Raw genomic sequence first — 17,246 nt, 5'->3', positions numbered from 1 at the left:
GTTATGTGCCATTGCATGTCATACTATCGAAAATTATTCAAACCCTAACTTACAACATCCCATTTATTATTCTAACACTAGAGTGCTTGAACCCTATCATTGAATGCCTTGGTCATCTTTGGCCTTACCAAGCCCTCGATCCACCTTTAGACCATTAAAAAACAAATCACCTATATCCCTAGTATTAGAATACCTTATAGAAGATTTAGGTAAGCCTCCCTTGTGGTTGAAATCCCACTAAAAAGTAGAGGAAGATCGTTGAGGTGACAATCATAACCCGTCCTCATTGTTTCGATGAGGTTTGGCTCGTCACCCACGGATGCCCTGCATCGTTCTTGCTATATTTTGTGGTAGCATGACTTTCACTAATATATAAACATTATTTATGCTAGGATAGACATGTGAATGCCTTTAAAGATATGAAAATATTTCATATATTTGAAGGCTAGGGTAAGCCACTTTGTATATTGTATCTTGAATATTATGATCAAACGAACATGATGAGCACAAATCAGAAACTTGAGCTAATAGTTATTTCTTCGGTGTTTTGATTTTAAAGAATCTTCTCTGATGTGGATTCCCATGAGTGTTATTAAAATCTACCATTTAATAACTAGACTGTCTGATAGACGTTTTATGTCCTAGTATATTGGACCACATTTTTTTAGTGTCCGTAGACCTTTTCAAGCCTCAAACTGGAGAAATTTATTTCTAAAATATGTACGCGACTTTACTGAACCCAACTCGCGTATGTACGCAACTGTTGTAAAAGAAACTAGCGTATGCTTAGTAAACTTTTAAAACAACTAATTCTTTATCTGTTAAAATTAAACCAGAATGTAAGAGATTTATTAGGGATTTGATAAGTATAAGTAGGTGTAGCAAGAACAAAATAAAGTATCACACATAAGCAACAGACATGAACACCAGGATTTAAGGTAGAAACCCACTGTGAGAGAAAACCACAGTTGTTGTCATCTTATTCTTCAAACTTATTAATATCAAAAACTTCTTACATTCTTGTACTGGTGCAGACTCATGCGAGTACGTAGGCACCCACTTGTTGAAGGCTACAACCTTCACTCGTTCTCCAGCTCCTACTGGAAGGGAGCTCCAACCCCCTGATCTAATTACCAGCTACTACTGGCATAGAGCTTAGACTTCCTCAATGAAGTCTCCAACCCTCAACAACATACGTGGACCATGTTTCGTAAATTTTCACACTAGATTCACTTGGTTTAATACATCAAAGCTTGTAGATAAACTGACAAAAACACCAACTTAATTCAAACAGAACCGTGATATCACTGTAACCAAAACATAGAATTGAACTCAAAATACTACATCAAAACACATAATCAACTACAACCCTGATCATTCATATGCCAACATGTATATGCTACTTCACTTAAGGCAAGCTACATGTATACATGTTTTTCTGTAGAGAAACCTACGTAAAGATCTCAATATATTAAAAATTTGTAATTTTGAATCAGACACAGAGTTGACCAGAGTTATTCAGAAATATTATGTTATCTTACAGAACCCTCATATAGTTCGCAGCATCAATAATCTTTTCAACCAATCAACATGTAACCAAATTCAACTTCATCATTCAATCAGTTCTACTTTAGACATTATCACTCAATCTAGATCCACATGAGGACATCATAGATAAAACAACATTGATCAGGTTGATCAGTCATTTATTAACAAAAACCCTTCCTTTATGTACGCAAATTTGAAGAAACGAACCCGCGTGTATACATGACTTAACTGAGACCAACCTGCGTACAGATCTGCAAATTTTGACCTAAAATTGAGCAACTCTTTAGAACTTTAGAAAGACCCAGATCATAATATTCAAAGATAAAAACATGCTCAAATAGTTAGATCTAGTCAATCCATGAGCAGATCATACAATGGAAATTCATTTCAGGTCTCATGATCTTGATCCATCATTGTATTCATCAATACGTAATTATTTCATATCTATGTGTCAACTATGGCCCTTACAATGCAAATATACTTTAGATTGAAGTATTCATAAAAAACACTTTCACATGCACACTTAGCACTTTGATCTTCACCTCCTTATATATTTAGAGCCTTATACAATACTATGAGTCAAAACTACACTAGTGTCGGTGGTAATCTTGGACGGGATCAAGTAACCGTCACTGTGCTCAATATTGTGGGCTAATACCATGGTAAGGACCCTTGGTATTCTTAAATTAGTGCGTCAACATGTACGCTATTTTGATTCTTTATACCTACGTGTATACGTGACTTGGCCTTGACGAACCCACGTATAGATCTTCAAATATCCACCTTTATCAAACTTTTGATTCTGATCCGTAAACCTTTGTCCCATCATTTTGTTATTTTATTCCATCACTTTGTCACCTCTAAACTGACTTGTGGATTCATCTAGTTACCATATACTTGTTTTGTTATAAGTGTGTTTCCATCAAGGACAACCCATGCATCATAATGCCAACTATATAATCACAAACACTAGGTCAAGTTGCTTCTAGTGGAAAACTGGGATGTAGGAGCCACTGAAATTGGCATAAAGATTTTAGTTATGCCTGTAGGGAAAGGAGCAATAGTGAAAGTTATTGAACATGACAATAACGAGCTAAATGTTGCAAAGGATAGGGAGAACATAGTTATTGGAATTGACTCATCAATTCTAGTGATAAGGAGTCCTTTCTCATCCTGGTTTTCCTATACTAGTAGCGAGACATATTAAATTGAATGTTGTTGTTTTTGGACATCATTTGTTGGCATGGACAAGTACCTAGCATCGAATATCATACCGGGTGAGGGAAATGGAAACAATATCAACTATTGGGCCCTCAGTAACAAATAGTGGAGGATAAGAAGGTGACCCAGACCCTGTACCATGTGGTCTTAGATCTCAACGACAATCGGACGCTTGTGGCAGGATGCACAACCCCAAGGAATTTCTTTCATAGTTATTGGAATTGACTCTTCAATTATAATAGTAGGTTAGGAAGCCTTTGTCACCTTGATTTTCCTATACCATTAATGAGATGTATTGAATGAAAGGTTGTTATTTTGGACATTGTTCATGGGCACGCACAAGTAACTATAGCTAGAGATCATAGCAGGCGAGGGCCATGGAAACCCTTTTGATTGGAGGACCCTCTTCACCATTAACAAGGTTGAGAGGGTGACCAATACATTGTACCATGTGGTCTTATATATCAACTATGATTCGATGCTCGTGGTAAGACACACAAACCCAAGGCAATTTGTGTAGGTTAAGATAGGATAGGCAATCCATGGTTTTATCCTACAGTTTGAGCACATGGTTTTCAGCACCTAGTTTGCAACGCAATGCACCAAGCTAGCCTTGGAAATTGGAGGGAGTTGTAAGTATGGTCAAAGCGAACCATTTCATTTTCAATTCAAGTAGTGGGGCTCATCAATGGAAATTTGACATATAAGTCAAAGACAAATTATTTTCTTGAGGGATGATTTAACTTTCTGGGTGGGAATTTATTATTTTCATTATATATGTGGTATTGACCACTTTATTTATAATTTTTAATGATATGTTAGTTTCTAGAAGTTAGTTTAGACCCAGCGTTATCAAAACTGGTGGAATTGGCTAGTTTGACTAGTTTGGGGTCAAATTGATCTTGTTCGAGATTTGAAACCAAAAATGGCTAGTTTAGTATCGAACCAACCCTTTTTCACTAAATCGGTCAGTTCTGTACAATTTAACCAAATATGTTCCAAATACAATTTATAAAAAAATAAAAAGAAAAAAACAAGATTTTTTTAGTGGGACAACCTAATATTCAAGCATATGGCCTTAGTATTACTATGTAATTCATTGTAATGTTAAATTTTTAAAGTAAAAGGATTAAAATAAAAGATAAAGGATAATATCACTTTTACTTAAAATTTTTAACATTACCATGCAATGACTCAGTATTCATGAGAGTGCTTCTGACCTCATTGTATTTCACATGGAGAAAGTAGAATTTTAGATCTTACTCAAAACCTAGCAGACTTAACAGTTTTTCAGGATTTTGGGATTGTAGGGATTGCAACATTCCATTGGATTTTTTCATGTATGAGGGTATGTAACTAATATTTAATCAAAAGAACCAATCCCTATATGTACCTTGATGTTAGTGGCATTGGTTTTTGAACTCCTCTATCATGACCCTACTAAAAATGTACCCATTACAAACAAAATCTTGACAAGACATGTTATGTTTTTTCTATGTTATTTTAATTCTTAGAGGGTGATGTTGATGACAAAGATTACAATATAGGATTTGATGTCGATGATAGGTAGGTATTAGTTGTAGAACGATTTTTTTGGATGATAGAGGCCATCTAGAGTTTGTTTGATGATGTAATTTTGGTTCATAGATGGATTTCACTCAATGTTATTTTGTTTTTTGTGCACCCTTACATGTTATATAAATGAGAAATTTTACTTATTTGTGCATAACTGGTTTGGATTCATATGGATGCACATGAATATACATGTTTTTCTTTAAAATTTGAATATTTTGTATTTTTTTGCTCGACTAGTTTTTTGGTCTAGTTTTTCTACTGATTCAAATCGATTCCCAATTCAGAGGGTTTTCTAGTTCTATCACCAATTCAATTCTGATAACATTGGTTAGACCTAGTTTTTAATGCTATATTCCCAAAATAATATTATTTTATTATAAAGGAAATTCCTTATCTCTTCTATAAAAAGGAAGTATTTTTTATTTTTAATTCATGGCTAGATAGTGGGAGTGTTCATCTCCTTCGGCCTAATAAAAAAATTCTTGGTGTTATTGGGGTTTCAGGTTTATTATGTGATGTACATTTCAACTTAGAATTTTTTTTTTCTCGGTTTTGTCTGTAGTTTTGCAAAGATTTTAAACTTGTGAGTGATTTAATATCACCATCAAGCTTAGTGTGATTGATCCATTGAGGGACAATAGTCACGCAGAAGGGGGTGCCAAAGACATAGATCTTCATGTCCCCTTCGCTTGTTGAACCCCTTTGTTAGGTAGACCTTTGAGGGTTCCAATTAGTAAACACTTAGCTTGTATATGCCACAGTCAATCCTTGGGTTGAGGATGATCGTATTGAGGAATCCTCTATAGTAGGCTCTTGACCTTGCAATTCTACCCTAATAGGCCAAGAAACTACCCGGCCTTAGGTACTAGTTTTCGCCTCCCGATCCATCTTTTTGGGTAATTGATCTAGGGAGGGCCATTCTTTCTTATATCCTCTCATTTTATATTAAATATGTTTTTCATTATTCAAAAGTGTTTAAATTCTACGTAGCTATCCATTTCTGTAATTTCATTTGTAGGTATAATTAAGGAAACATATAATAGTGGGACGTGAGGTTTGTTTATGGTCTTTTGAAGTCGAAAATATGAGTGTTATGGTCTTTAGCCATTCCCTAGTTTGATATTTGATCCTATAAGCTTTCTTAAAATTTGTATCAAATCATCTGGTGGCTAGTTACAGTCCAGTCAAACTTGGTCAACATTAAAAGAAATGTTCCCAGTGGATTTTTAGGTAGATCGTTGGGCATAATCATGCATGCATTACGTCAAAATTGAACAGCTTGACGAGACGAAGAAAACCCAATTGTAAAAATTTTGAGATTAGAAACAATTTTGGAGATCATACACAAAGGCAGTATGACATGGAAATCAAAGTGATAATGTGGCAATGTCCTAGCCGATATGAAGAAACAAAGATAGACGTAATATAGATCGGGACATGTAGAGAAAAACCCACGTTCCAAATTTTCCAGGAGGCCTAAAGAATTGGAGATATACTATTGTTGGCCTAATTCGAATTATTAAGGTAATATTCAATGCCAAGTCAAAGTCAAACAATAGCCATTGTGTCAAATCTAGCCATTGGAGAAGAGTCTACTAGCCATTACAACCAAATTAGGATGAGAAGTTGGAAGATGGACCTATCTACTAGTTGTTACCTTCAGCTATAGGTTGAGTCTTTTCCTTCTTGGCACCAAACTGAAAACTCTGCCTCCTAGACCTTCTTGCAATTCATCCTTCTTTTGGAGACAATTTCGACCTAGGGAATTTGGTACTTAGCTTCAGAACTTCATGGACAACCACTCAAAAATTGGCTTCCCACACTTTGTACTCAACCTCCTTGAAAAAGAAGTGGACTCGGCCCCTTGGAATGTAGGAATAGACCCGCAAATACAAAATATGATGGCAACAATCTCCTCCAAAAACTTATGATCAAATCTCCATAAATAAACAAAGTAAGAATTCCACTAGTGTGGCAAGTGGTTTATACCAAAGATGGAACAAATCTAACTAGGGTGGAAAGAGATCCACCAAAACTAGTGTGAGGGACTCATCAAAATAATTCCAAAGTGAACTAATTTGAGCTCCTCACCAATAGAAAATGATATGATGGAATAGAATGATCAATCCTTGACCTCCAACCTCCTTTTATAATATTTCATTGAGACTTCTCTGAGCTTCTAGATCTACTTTTAATATTATTTTATTGAATATGCCACTTTTCTCCTCCTAAGTGGCTTTTTTCCCTTTTAAATAAAAATACTTTTGCCCCTTTTTTAATTATTCATTATTTACCCTTTTTATTTAATAATATCAATTTTGGGTAAATTTTCCATAAATCTCCTAGATCATTTTTCTTCTTCTCACTAGCCTATTAGGAGATAACTAGGTAAAAGAAAGTTATGTCCCTTTCTCACGAGATAGTGGACATTACAGATTGTGGAAGACTCACAATATTTTAATGAGAAGCCAACTAGTTGTTAGATTTTTTTTTATAAAAGGCCAAACTCTCCTCCATTGTAATTCTTGTCGACCATATGAGACAAGTGTTATCACAAATAAAGAGTTCATTTTTGCAAACTCTTGTAATTCTTTACAATTGTGGGATGGTTTTCATATTTGTTCTTTTTCTTGTTATGGTTATGATTATTATGCATAATTTATTTTTACATATAAGTAAATATATCCAAAGATTAATAATCTTTGCCATCAAGGAGCTAATATGCTACGTAGAGACAAGTGACTAGGGTTTCTTCTACTTGTTTGATCTTGCTTGCAGGCAAATCAATCCAAAGTTTTTGGACTACTTCGAAGGAAGACTTCATTATTCTGAGGATTTTGTATTTCGTCGAACACAAAGAATAAAGGTCAAAGATTCCAAATATAGGTCTCTCCTAAGGAGGGTCAAAATTTTGTAGGGTAAATTAAGCGATAGTGGGATTGATTTCCTTTTGGACCAAACCCACTTCCTTGACACAAGTCAAGCCTAGTGACTTAGAAGAGATTTGACTTCACATCCCAACAAGACGTAAGTTCTCAAGGAACAGGTATTCAAACAACCAAAAGATCTTTAACAATATTCAAATTCGCTTTTATTTTTTTGCATTAGGGTAGTATTTTTCTTGTTGTTACTGTTAGATCATTTTCAACGAGTTATTTAGTGGGAAGAAGTGTCAAATTTGTAGGATCTAAGCTCCCACTTAGATACAAGTTTCATTTCCCATATTTTTACACTTGTATCTAATCAATTGACTGCGGATCTATAGGTGGATAGGGATTTCCTTGCTATACTTCCATTCTACAACCATCCAAAGTAAGTTCTCAAGGCCTATAGGTAAGAATATTAAGCTAGGACTTAATATTTTTAGCTCTATAATCATTTATGGCCACTATCTTTGTGAAAGAGTTGAATTTTCTTTATTTTTTAGTTGTAAAAATGACTTTTTAAATTTTGAAATTTTCTGGGTAAATAAATATAATCAGAAACCTGAAAGGGAAATTTCCAGCTACCTGGAAATTACATTTTCAACAAAATATTTAATAGAGTGGAGGACCTAAAGCCTATAAAGTACCCTCTATCCTTTTTAAATTTAGGGTCCCTAGAGGTGTATTGCACAATGTGGGTTGGCTACAAGAACAAATTAGCTTGTTTCCCCTACGTTTTTATGTAGGTTTCACAATTTGTCCCACAAGATAACAAGTTAATTTTACTCATGACTCTTAAATTGTGTATCTAAATAGAGAAATAACTCCATAATCAATTAGGATAAGTTTCGTATAAGAAAATCCGTAGGTTACACTACATATCTTGATTGATTTAGCTGTTGATATTTTGTTGTTAGAAATATGCATTGTTTTATCACTATTTTATTAGTAGGATGAGAAAATATAGAACACTTTCACCCCATTGACTCCATATAAGGCATCGATCATGCACCAAAGAGTTGGGGGATATTTAGGGAAGCCTCCCTTGGTTGTTTAGGAGGTGTTGGGCCTATATAATGGGGGCTTGGGCCAAGGTGACAGTGGGTCCTTGCCCTATTTGTGTCAATCTAGAAAGACTACTAGGACCTTAGCAACCCTACTAAAAAGATCGATAACAAATCCAAATTACATTTATAAGTTGAAGTGGTGGAATTACATATCTCATTCTTTCAATAAGACTCATTATGTAGATATTTCTTTCTCTCCTTCAGATGACCTTGTAAATATTAATCTCCTTGACTAATACATCATTGACTCGCTAACATACAAGGATATCTCTATGCACATAAAGGAGCTATAAAGCTTGGTTTCAGTCCCTTCGCTTCCATACCCCTCAGTCTCTTCTCTATGTTTTGTTATCGATACTCATCATAATCATTAATCTAGGTTTCTAATTAATTGATGAAGTCAAATTTTCATTTCAAACGCTTATAAATTGGTTATTTGCGAAGAATTTGAAGATGTTTCACTTACACCCAGATATATGACAACATGACTAATCAATGGATTTATTGGGTTAGCAGTAGATGGTGGATATGGCTTCCATAGAGAGCCAAATATGACATATTAAATGATCCAAAAATTGATGAAGCAATGATCCAAGCTTTATCTACTCAGTTTCATGGAATGGGCATCTCTCTTCATGACACAAAGACTTTGCAACTTATCTTATCATGATCAATATTTCTGTTATACACAAAATATAATTATAGAATTTGAAAAAATGTCTGAACCCGCATATATCAAATCAGTGTTATCAAGACTGGACCAAACTGGTCTGAACTGACCGGTCCAACCATTTTGAGGCCAAAAACACTTCAAACCAATGATTTGAACTATTTTTTGTCGATTCGCTACCGAACTGGCCATTTTCACCAAACTAGTTGGTTCATAATTGGTTCAATAAAGCAGCGTAAAACATAATAAGTGGAGCTTGTTTTGATTTGTTTCTTTTAATTTTTGTCTTGGCTAGGCACTAGCCCATAATAGGTGCTTAACATTCAAGCCTATGGCCCTATTATTGCTATGCAATTCATGGTAATGTTAAATTCTTAAAGTAAAAGTGGAATTCTCCTTTATCTTTCATTTGCATCCTTTTACTTAAATTTTTAACATTACCATGAAATCTCAGGATGTTTGAGAGTGTTTCTGACCTCATTGGATTTCATATGGAGAAAGTATAATTTTAGGTCTCACTCAAAAGCTAACAGAATTAACAATTTTTCAGGATTTAAACATTGGGGGGATTGCAATGTTTCCATTGGATTTTTTCATGTATGAGGGTATTGAACTAGAATTTAATCAAGAGCACCAAACACTCTATGTACCTTGATGTTGGTGACATTGTTTGTTGAACTCCTCTATCATGATCCAACTAAAAATGTACCCATCACTCAAACAAAATCTTGAATTGACATGTTAAACATTTTTTTATCTTATTTTGATGATTAGAGGGTGATATTGATGACAAAGAACCCAATATAGGAAAATACTTTGATGATATGTAGGTATTTGTTGTAGCATGATTTTTTTTTGATGATAGAGGTTGTCTAGGTCCTTTCTTTATGTATTTTCATTTCAAATATTGATTACACTCGGTGTTATTTTGGTTATGTGCACCCTTACATGCTCTATAAATGAGAACTTTTGCTTATTTGTGTATAAATGGTTTGGATCCATATGGATGCACATGAATATATGTGATTTTCATTAAAATTTGAATATTTTATGTGTTTTTGGTTGACAATATATTTTACCAATTTTCGTCTGGTTCTGACCAATTCACGGTCTAAGGGGCTACCGGTTTGATCACTGGTTTGGTTCTGATAACATTGTATCAAATATTATATATAAAAAAAAAATCCAAGTGTACTTCTTGATACAATAGCACAGTATATCAAAGATAAGAACATCAAGCTCAAAATTATGTCACTTGATATGGTTGATAAACATATTAGGATTGTGATACAAGAACATTGTCTTACAAAAAGGGTTAATAAGGACTTTAAAAGACTTGACAACATGTTCACTTCTTCACTCTATAATAATGTGGGAAATATGCCAAAATAGGGCTGTGGTGCAAATAATCGTGGCCACAAAACTAGTAAAAATATTTTTTATTACAAAAGTAAAGGAAAGCAAAAATATTTTACTTTTCGTTTTAGGTTTGATCCTGATCATCACCAGTACAAAAGCAAAAGGCATAGGAAGCATTTCAAAATAGTGTCTTACCTAAAGAGGCACCAATGAGCTTCAAAGAAATTAGTTTGTTATAATTTCCAGAATTTTGGCCATGGGGCATACTAGTGTCCTAAGAAAAAATCCAAGCCAAAGTTGTCTACTTTATTTGTAGAAGAGCTAGAGCCAGAGTGGTGGAATTTAAATTTTTGTTACCCCTTAAAAAGATCAAAATGAGATCTCATTTTCCTCGATCCTTCTTATTTCTCTGATGATGATCCAGATACTACTTATTTTTCAACTAGTGAATTTAGATATCCCAAGGCATTAAATTGGGAGGGTGAGAATGGCTACTTATCCCAACCTAAATATGATTTTTTTATGTTTAGAATTCAATAGTAGAAGGACCCAGAACAAATAATCAGAGAAATTTAACAATAGTTGGAATAAATCCTACTTGAAAGTATGTAATAAAAGAAAACTTATGGAAAGCAAGAGATGAACCACTGAGACAAAAGGCTTGTCCAAGAATAGTGCAATCCATCAAGGAAGCACCTTACAAGGTTTATGCCAGTAGATATTCTCTTGTTGATATGTATCTAGAACATGAAGCAAGCCATGAAGATAGACATCATTTCAGGAAAGACGGAGAAAGATTCTTGAAATTAACAATCAAAGAATAGCAAAATCTAATCAACGAAACAATTGATAATATCAGAAACTTGAAAGAAGAACTTGAAGAAATCATTGTAAAATAAAACAATTCATTAGGAGATGAGTTGTGAGGAATCTATGGAGAATATTTGCAAGAATCCATGGGGATATAGAAGAAAACATTTAAACAAGCAAAAAGTTGAAGATTAAAAAAAGTATCAAGATGTACATTCAAACCACTCAGAGACTCGATAAAAACTTTAGCAACTAGAACCGACACTCCTAGCCTTTGGAGGAGTGAAGTTATAAATCAGTGATATTCTACCCACCAAAAGTAAAGCATTATGAAATTAATTATTTGGTTGATTCTGGTTGTCAATTATTTTCTAGGAAGAAAGATAATCCCATAATTTTATTGAGAGAATCCTATTGTGACTAAAAAATCTATAGATTGAGCAAGTGTGCAAGTTCAAGACACAAACAATATTGCCCATTAAAGGTAAACAATCATCACTTCAATATTTTCTTTTCATTGTGTTGACCAAATAGCTGGTGATTGTATCTTTGGATCAAAATTCCTTGAACTAGTTGATCAAGTGACAATAAAGAAAAAGGAAAAGGTCTTTGAATTTCCTATCAATGGGATAAAAGTAAGAACTCCTTTATTTATGGAAGGAAGGAGTAGAATTAGAGAAAAAGAACAAAAGCATCCCAAGAAAGCTAGCTATGAAATTACTTCCAACAATTTAAATAAAATGGACAACATCATGTAAAATAAGTATTGGCTCCAATTACAGAAAAGATCATAAGAGAATGTACATCAAAAAACTCTAATGCACTTTCACATAGGGAGAGGTATTATGTTTCTCTCCCATATAATCCCCTAGTAAAAGTAAGCCCACAAAATGCATCAGTAGTCTTAATGAGCACATCAAAGATTAAAACTTGCCAAGAAAAAATTAGTGATATGTTGAAAAAGGGTCTAATAGAGCCCTCCAAAAGTGCTTGGGCATGTAAGAACTCGGAGCAGAAAAGAGGAAAACTTAGATTAGTTGTAAATTATAAGCCTCTAAGCAAAGTATTGCAAGATATTCGGTATCCTTTACTAAATAAAGGATTGTTGTTGTAGAAAATTAAAGGAAAAATGATATTTTCCAAGTTTGATTTGAAGTCTAGTTTCTATCAAATCAACATCACCCTAGAAGATCGACACAAAACAATGTTTGTAGTTCCTCATGGACATTACAAATGGAAGTTAATGCGTTTTGGTTTGAAAAATTCCCCCAATGAGTTCCAGAAAAGGATGGAAGACATTTTCAGAGAATATTAGTGGATAATTGTCTATATTGATGATATACTAATTTTTTGCAAGAATTTGCATGAACATTTGAAGCATTTGCAACATTTCCATGATATAATTTTTAAGTATGGTCTAGTACTTTCTAAGACTAATATGGAATTTGGTAAAACCTATTGAGAAATCTAGGACTTTCATTAGGTTAAGTTAATTACATGATTTCTCTTAAACATTGACATTTATTTGTGACATATTATTACTTCATTATCATCATTAATGTGTTCTTTTAATCATCAAATAAATGCCAAACATATAATATCACAAAACAACAAGAGAACACCAAAGAGAGGGTTCAAGCCAGGGGAAAACCCCTCCAAATGGGAAGAACCCAAAGAACTTATTTTTATAGAATTTCAATGAAGACTTCCAAGACCACTGATTAAGACCAACTCACAAAATGAAGGATCAAGTCACCCACCAATAAAAACATTCTTCGCCTTCCTATTTTAGGAACTTGCACGGGTGAGAAGGCATGAGAGAAATTTGTCTAGGATAACCCATCTTCGCTAGTTGCCTTATTTTTCTTCATACCTTTATTTTTTCTTCAGATCACTTAAGAGAAAATGAATTCCTTGTATATATCTTGTGGATGACGAAGGTTCCTCTTTATATAGCATTTCATGTGGGTGCATGGGCCTCATCTAGGCTAACTTCCATGGCTAGCCGACCTGATCCTTGGAGGTTTCTAGACATGACTTTTACATAAAATAAATTTATTTTACATTGATACATGAGCCCTCAAGGGTTCTCTTCATCATGACCTTGACTTTGAATTTACACTAAAACCCTATAGCACTCAATGGGTGCTTGAACTTAGGACCAAACCCCTGGGCAAGAAACCCATCTACAATATATTATTTTTCTTTTTCAAAATAAATATTTTTTTTGACAAGTACAACATGGAAAATTTTAGGGGCTAATATTCGCAGGTGGGCTAAATTTCCATGATTTTTCTAAAAAAAGATTCGCCAATTTCCATTTTTTATAAAAATGATTCGCCCAAATTTTACAATATAAAATTATTTTACCTTAAAATCACCAACATTATAGAGAGTATATATAAAATCATTATAAATTTGAATAATTTTGTAAATACATCAATAAACAATTTATAGTTTGCATATTAGGGACTAGTGAGATTCACCAATGTTTTTAAACTTCAAGATAATTTTTCATCCTTAAAATTTTCCCTGAAGTACAATAATTACATCAAGTCATGACATCATCACAATTATGAAGATTGAAACTAGTTACAACTTCCAACAGTACCTCTTAACTAGGGATATATTCATAATTGATCACAGGTACAAGGAAAATACATCCATTGAAAAGTTCTCATAAGAAGAGTTGGATTGGTAATTCATATTAAGCAACAACATTATGATCAATATACAACCAGCGTTGTCAACATAGAAAGACCTTGACTAACAAGCTATATCTCTCAATAGATCATAGCACAATGACGTGGGACACCACACTACCTCTCAGGGCACATACCCCACCTAGATGTTCACCAGGTATATCCCTTTAGGACTATTCTTGTCTTGGATACCTAATCCTAAAATAATATTGGTCCTCTTCAACCACTCTTATCTTGGATACCCTATTATATCCTCAAAGAGTGTCGGTCACCAGACTACTTCTTACCTTGGATTCCAAATCCTCAAAGAGTATCGGTCTCAGATGCTTACCCAATCCTCCAGACGCCATTTTCTCCTCATGGACTTCACTGAGACTTACTGTTGTTAGTCCTAGTCTAGTGCATGACACATGAAGCAAAAAACCTTATATGTCACTCCCTCTTAACTAGGGAGGAGCTCCCTCTCATCTATGGAGAAGTATCCATCATTAACTACTATGATCTTTAAGATCATGATAGTAGTTCTCAGGGCTCTATCATCATCACACGTGTGAGATTTGACCTTCCATGGCCCCCTTTAAATACAACATCATCATCAAGATAGGGTACACCATCACTTTCCATATCATCAATCTGCATTAGTTGCATCTTCATGAACCAATCACCATAGAGATCGAACATGGCTCCCTCTGAATATCCAGAAAGTGATCCATCAGGACATGGTTATCGAGTCATTTGCATCTTGCTACCACATCTATCGTCATAGAGTATATTGGCTACTTTGGACCAAGTTCCAAAGTGATCTATCCAATTCATGGAATGGAGTCATCATCATGTCATATATGTTTCACATTCTTTCTAAAACTAATCAAGATCATACAAAATCATAACGAATTGTGAGAGTCACATGTCCTTAATATAGACCCTTAATATGCTATACATACTTCATAATTACGTACCTTTTTATTTTAAGACCATCGAGGTTGTTATAGGGCCTATTATTGGATGTCGTGCTCTTCTAGCTGCTAGCAACCTTTTTGGCTTTCATTGTAGTGTGTTGCCTCGTCCAATACAAATTGGATGCATTTCTTCTCACTGATGGAAGGTCACAATGTTTTCCTCTGATGTTACTTATGATGCAATATCTTCTTCTTTTCCTTCAAGAATTAAACTTATCAAGATTTTCTTGCAAGAGATATACTGAACTCACTTGTTAGAGATATTGACCCTCTAGTTAGGATACTTCTAAACACTAATATATATTAGATGTTGCTCAAAATTTGGACTTCACAAGGAGAAGAGACAAAGACACAAAGAGTTTCCAAAGGCATTGATATATACTGATCAAGAAGTGTTTCTCAAGATGCGAGCTTTCCAAAACAATGTATACTCTTGACAAATAATGATGATTTTTTTGTCACACTGACTAAATATGAATGTGCTCAGGACAATGCAAAGAAGTACTCATCTTATTTTATGTGACAATACATAGGATTGTCTCCTTTCTTACTTAGGGTTGCTTATAATTACAAGAAAACTTCGACATCATGCTTAAATAATTTTATCTTGGATGTCTGAGGCTAGAATCTCCTTAAATCACAAATATTCCTTTATGGTCAGCTTCCTTATGTTTACTGGGAAGACCTCCATAGGTTGGCTCCTTGCCTGATGTTTAAGCTCACATACTTTATACATAGATTACAAAATTGTGTTATGAATTCAATTCTTTGTCCCTTATACTACTAAAGAAAACATGTATAGGACTACTATGATATTTTTCAAGGGTGCCTTAGGAATACAATACTTCGATTCTTCTTCTATTAATGACAAGCCTCAAATAATTCAATATTCATATTCTTTCAATATCTAAGCATGTCACACTATGCTAATGGCCAAAGATGGTAGGAGTCTTCGATACTTTTATAATGTGACTGTAGCATTGTAATTTATGCCTAAGTATGATGATTGTAGCTTTATATTAGGTTCCTTACCATATACACATATGCCCAGAACCTTTGAAAAAGAGTCTTGGTTCATTTTATCAAAGCAGTTTCAATGACATTTGAGATCTAGACTCTTTGCTGACTCAAAAGAATCATAACTACATACTCAGAATAATTTTGGATCTAAGGTTACACAGAGATTCTAAATAATAATTTCAGACCTTAAATAAAGTTCCCAAGACTTCGATCCTTATGGTGATGGACTCGGTCTTCCTTTAGCTTGAAGATTAACCCTTCGAAACTATAGAACTGAGACTCACCCTTCCTTGTGAAGCCTGTGGTCTTATTTATGTGGATAGGGCTAACAAATGTGCCCATGAATTTGATCTCTTCTTTAATGAAATTTGTATTTAAAGGGCTACCTCCTCACCTATTTGATCCCTTGAAATAGATCTTAAATGCTCTCAAAAACCTTTATGGTTTTCTCCTTAGGCTTGCAGCCTTAATTTAGTGGCTAGGACTTATAGATGTGCCCAAAATTGCAAATTTATTTTCCTATAGGGTTGGTCTTAAGACATATTCCTATTTGACACATTGAAGCCTTGATGTGACCCTCTATCTTCCCTTAAGTCAATGGACTAAGCTCTGAAACCATGTTGAGAAATCTAGGGCTTTCATTAGGGTAAGTTAATTACATGATTTCTCTTAAACAATGACATTTATTTGTGACATATTATTACTTCATTATCATCATTATTGTGTTCTTTTCGTCATCAAACAAATGCAAACATAGAATATCACAAAACAACAAGAAAACACCAAAGATAGGCTCCAAGCCAAGGAAAAGCCCCTCCAAATGGGGAAAACCCAGAGAAATTCTTCTTATAGAATTTCAATGAAGACTTCCAAGACCACTAATCAATACCAACTCACCAAACCAAGGATCAGGTCAGCCACCAATAAAAGCATTCTCCACCTTTAGATTTGAGGAACTCGCACGTGTGAGCAGGCATGAGAGAAATTCATCCAAGAGAAAGAAACCCTTCTTCTCTAGCTGCCTTCTTTTTCTTCGCACCTCTATTTCTGCCTAAGATCACTTAAGAGAAAATGAACTCCCCATCCATATATTGTGGAGGACGAAGGCTACTCTTTATATAGCATTTCATGTGGGTGTGTGGGCCTCATTTAGGTCGACTTACATGGCTAGCCGACCTGATCCTTGGAGGTTCCTAGACATGACTTCATAAAATAAATTTCTTTTACATTGATACATGAGCCCTCAAGGGTTCTCTTCATCATGACCTTGAATTTTACTTTGCACTAAAACCTTATAGCCCTCAATGGATGCTTGAACTTTGGACCAAAGCCCATGGGAAAGAAACCCATTTACAATAAATGATTTTTCTTTTTCAAAATAAAGATTTTCT

At 34.3% G+C, this 17,246-nt stretch overlaps 1 protein-coding gene across 2 annotated transcripts in view; it reads right to left on the bottom strand.

Annotated features, from left to right (window-relative positions):
- Positions 1–17,246, bottom strand: part of LOC149179933 (ras-related protein RABC1-like) — a 270,374-nt gene that overhangs the window by 41,926 nt on the left and 211,202 nt on the right. The window lies entirely within an intron of this gene.

Source organism: Pinus tabuliformis, chromosome 3_2, assembly GCF_031772625.1.
Source record: "Pinus tabuliformis cultivar Carrire ecotype Pingquan chromosome 3_2, CPIR1, whole genome shotgun sequence".
Lineage (NCBI taxonomy): Eukaryota > Viridiplantae > Streptophyta > Pinopsida > Pinales > Pinaceae > Pinus > Pinus tabuliformis.
The sequence above is the reverse complement of the archived record's forward strand: the minus strand, read 5'-3'. Positions and strand labels throughout refer to the sequence as shown.